The following is a 4,727-nucleotide window of genomic DNA, read 5'->3' on the forward strand; positions in this document are numbered from 1 at the left end:
CATTTTAAATGACTCTTGGTTTGCATATTCGTAAATAAGAGTTTAACAGCCTACTTTGTCTCCTTCACATTGTGTGGAGGATTCACTTAAACAGAAGAAAAAAGTCATCAAACACAATTCTGTAACCCTTTGGTTCTTCATTTCTAAGGCTACACGTGCAGCAGGAGGTGAAACAAGCAAAATGGTCATTTAAAGGTTTTTTCCCCCCATGGGGAGAAAGGATGACAGGTGGACGGTTCCTGGCGTGTGGGGGTGGAACAGGACTGGAGAAGTTTAACTCCAAGCTCCTGAGGGGCTTCGAGCCTACGAAGAAGGGTATGAGCCCAAGGCGTCCTCAAGGGAGATCTTTGCCTCCCTCCTCTATCATCTGATGATGCGTCCCTGCTGGCCTTTCCTGCTCTCTTGGTTCCCACCATACCCTGCACACATGGCCTGGCCTGCTACCCAGGAGACTGGCCAGCCTTTGTTTTCAGGTGTTGGACTCTTCTATCTAGCAGCCTTGGCAGGGGTGCGCTCCAGGTAGGTCTCATCAACTCCATGGTTCTGTCCAACCCCTTCCTGTTGATTCCCCCCTCTTGCCTTCTCCGCCATGGTATGCCCCAGGACAAGATTAGACCGGCAGAGGGGCTTCACTAACAGACGCAGCCGCGGGGCAGCCAGTCAAGGACTGGAAAGGAGGTTAGGAATCAGGGTCCTGGGAGCCGCGGGGTCCTCTTACTGCCAGAATCCAGCCGCCAGCTCTCTTTATAGCGTAAGGCGGGTCTGGGGTGGAAGTTAAGGAGGAAGAGGATCATTTCCCGACTAGTTGAAGACGCCTAGTTTTGAGGAAGTTTCCTCTTCCAGTTTGGTCAGTCATGTGCAGGGTGCCTTCTGGCAAGTCGTCCATCTCTCGGCCTTGATTTTCTCTGCTACTTGCCCAATGCTAAACTTCTTTGATTTCAGGAAAGGCAGCCCCGTTAGTCCCAAGTTATCTTTGCCCCAAGGCTGTTTGAAGACCCTAGCTGTTCCGGTGAGAGGCCCCTTGAACCTTTGTCATTAACCTCCTCAACTGGGAGCAGCAGCATCAGTCATGAAGGCACACAGTGGCCGTTGAAGAGCCTTCCTCCCCCTCATCCCTGGGTTACAGCCAGATCTTACACCACCAACAGCTTGCTTTTTTCCCCCTCAGTTCCAGATAACATCAAGATGCCCAACATTGAGGAAACTGTGCTCCAGAGTGATTCCAGTGAAGCAGAGGGTGAGGTCCAGAAGCCTAAAACACCAGGGCAGAGCCAGGAAAACAAGAGCTTCTGTTCAGATGGCCACCGTCCTGGTAGGTCTAGAATTCTACCATCACTTCCTTGGGTAGTGCTTGATACCAGTTAGGTTAAAGGAATAGACAGCCTGTGGGTTAAGTGCCTTTAAAGAGCACAGAAGGCTCATTTTTCCTTTCTCATCCTTCTGCTATTCCTCTTTTGGATTGTTCTTTTCCTTGTCTTTTTTCCCCTCTAATTTTTACATATGGGACCTAGGCCCCTGATTGGCAAGTACGATTAAAAGACATTTTGGCTCTTGAGAAAGAGGGTAACAAAGCACAATTACTTGTGTTTGACAAGACTTGGGAGTATTTGAGTTAGTTCAAAACACGGAAAATAGATTACGTTCTTGTATTTTGATTTTGTAGATTGCAAATGGTAGATCTAGGATGGATTTGAGAGAATCCAAATTATCTAGTGCTGGAATTGTGTTCTGTCCTTTTCTGGGAGTATTTTGTTGACATAAAAATTATCACTGGTCTAGGGTAAAATTCTTCAGATCTGTAATAACTGTTTTTCTGAATACATAAGGGCATGAGGTCTCTTCCACGCCTTACGGTAGGCATTTATTTGAGGTTTTGGTTTGACTAGCCCAACCTCATGGGAACTCAAATTGCAGTTCTCTTACAATAATCTCCAGTGCACTTAACCAAACATCAATCTGAAGATCTGTCAAAGTGTAGTGACTTGATCTAAACTCTTGAAGACAGACGGGAAAAATAGTTGGAAACCACGATACTAAGTTGAATCACGTATGTTCCTCTGGTGGCCACTAAGGGTCACTGCTAGTTCATAGAATAGCACAAGTCTTGGTTCACAGTGTCTCTGAAATAAATGGTTTAGTGACTTGATATAGCTGGTATATTTTAACATATGTAGCTTTTCAGTTAGGGTAGAAAGGAGGTGTCGATTGATGGTACTAACGTTTGTTGAAAGACTTTTTTAACGAGAAGTAAATGTACATAAGTAGACCATCTCCTTGGTGAGTTTTAGGATCCTTATATGTGAGTTTTATTATGTCTTGGGGATAAATAGTTCTCTCTGAACAAATTATGGAACTATATTGAAAGTGAGTGAGGAAATAGTTTTCTTGCATGTTTTGGTCGTATACCAAGTAAATAATTATAACTACTCTATGTGCTTACGATGTATCGCTCCTGTAAGTAATCTGCATAATGACCTCAGAACATTGATTACCAAATTCCAAGCTAGTGTATGGAAAAGTTCTTACCAATCTTGAGTGAAATAAAACAAAGATATTGTAATAAGTTTTTAAAAATAAAGTTAAATCGATCCAATTTAAAGGATTACTGTATACCGACTTTATTTACCGACTTTCTGCCTTTTGGGATGTTAAAATCTACTTTTAAAATTAAATGATTATTTTGGTGATGGTAAGGCGGATGTTCTCTTTGTTTGCCTTAATATCAATATGTGGGAAAATAAAAATCAGCAAATCATTGTCAGTAACTCTTCTTTTTTGGACATTTTATTAGTCTGTGGAATCCCCAGATTTGAGAACCATGCTTCAAGCATGGTTCAACTTTAGAGCCCTCCAGGGGGATTTGTGGTGTTATCTGTAAAGAGACTCTCTTCTTGTGTATCTTCCTGTCTCATCAGAGGTAGGAAGAGGATAGCGGAAACAGTAACTTTTTGCTAAATGTTTATTTTATAAGCCACAACTTATTCATGGTTTCTTTGCTGTGTTTTACTTATGGCTTTGACAGTCCAAAAAATGGTTCTGAAATCATTTTCACATTTTCCTTTTCGTAAACTAACTTCTCTTCTCCTCATGCCTGACTTCTCTAACTTTCTAGTGCTGTTGAAGGGCAAAGAATTCAGAAAACCTCAAATACCGGAATGACTGAGTGAGTCTGAGTAAGATCTGTTTGATGAATCTAAATTCGGGGGCCTTAATTGGCTGAGTGAATCTCTGAATAAAAGAAAAATTCTATTTGTGTGGGTTCCCTGTTGACGATTGCTATACTTTTTTCTAGAGCGCCAACCTGAAGTGCTTTCTGTCACAGAGCTGATAGAGACAATTAGCAAAGTTTCCAAGCTTAGCATTGCTCATGAAATCGTGGTAAACAAAGATTTCTATTTGGAAGAGAGTGTTTTACCTCCCAACAGGTACAGACTCTTGCCTTTTTTTTTCCATTTTACTCCTCCTGACATAGGCACATAGCACAAATGACTTTTAATCATGTTTGAAGCATTTTCATTAATACAATTAATGTTTGAGTATGTCTTAACTGGTACCAACAAATAAAACAGAGGAGTAATCAGTGTAATTATTAGTTCCAAAGAGTCAGAGCAGAAAAATTATATTTACACAGGAAATAAACCAAAGTAATTATCGTCAGAATGTTCCTCTTGATATCCCAGTTAACAATGGAAGACAGAGTGAATTTCAGGTCTTCTTTGACAGCTTTGGAGGAAATAGCTCCTAGCAGTTACTCTTTTAATCGTCTACAAGTTATACAGGTACAGATGAAAAGATTACTTTTCTAATAGTGATATTGCCAACTCCTCACGGGATGAGATTTCAGGGAGCATTTCTGCTTCATAATCAGCTTAATAAAGATCCTGCAAACGAAGATCAGAACCTCATTAATAAATAATGCCCCTCTAAAGTCAGACTTTACTCTGGTTCTTCTTAATTGTATTGATATTGCAATGCTTAAATAAGAGTCATTCAGTGAGTACGAAATGACTGCTTCTAATGGTTTGTTAATAGTTAACTGGGTAAATTTCTCTGTTGAAACCTATATTGTATTGCATTTCTAGTTTCCCACCTTACATGCTTCTATTTTGCCATTTAGGGATTCTATTGCTAAAGCACCTTGCTCTGTCAGTGTTTCTTTTGTTCTTCACACTCCTTAGTTTGCCCTTGCCTGTTGCCAACGGGTACTCATACCAGGCACAGCTTCCCTGAAGAAGGTTCTCACCAAAACACAGGTCTCCTAGCATCTTCCTCACCACCTTTGCTGTCCTTGGACGCCGAGTTAGATTTATTTTTCTGCTGGCAGGGGTGCAGAGAAAGTGAAGCTTGGAGAGTGAAGGTCTGTTGAAGTGGCAGGGGGTTGTGGTGGCGATGAGAGGCAGATAAATGAAGCAGAGGAAATAATACTATTTAGAGCTTAGTTTTCATTGTTTTCTTATTAACAGCCTTATTCTAGTGTAGTAGTGCAAAAAGGATACTGGGAAAGAGGTTGAAACAGAATTTGAGGTTATGTCTTATCTATAGATAATCAATGATTGGTTTTCCCCTTGGGCTTATAAAATGACACTAATTACAGCTAGAGATTCCTAAGAGAAATCTGATCTTCGTATCATTATTCAACAAATATTTATTGAGTACTTACTAGGAGGAGGGCAGAATTTTGAAGGCTGATCATGATAAAGATAATGCTGGCTTTGCTATCAAGAAGC

The 4,727-nt window shown here is 40.9% G+C and overlaps 1 long non-coding RNA gene across 1 annotated transcript; it reads left to right on the plus strand.

Moving 5' to 3' along the window:
- The first annotated feature begins 593 nt into the window (after positions 1 to 593).
- LOC139080917 (uncharacterized) lies at positions 594 to 3,425 on the plus strand. The gene is made up of 3 exons (XR_011535778.1): positions 594 to 678; positions 1,169 to 1,312; positions 3,293 to 3,425. It is a non-coding gene; the product is annotated as an uncharacterized lncRNA (long non-coding RNA).
- Positions 3,426 to 4,727: the final 1,302 nt, after the last annotated feature.

This window comes from Equus przewalskii, chromosome X (assembly GCF_037783145.1).
Source record: "Equus przewalskii isolate Varuska chromosome X, EquPr2, whole genome shotgun sequence".
In the NCBI taxonomy this organism is placed as follows: Eukaryota; Metazoa; Chordata; class Mammalia; order Perissodactyla; family Equidae; genus Equus; species Equus przewalskii.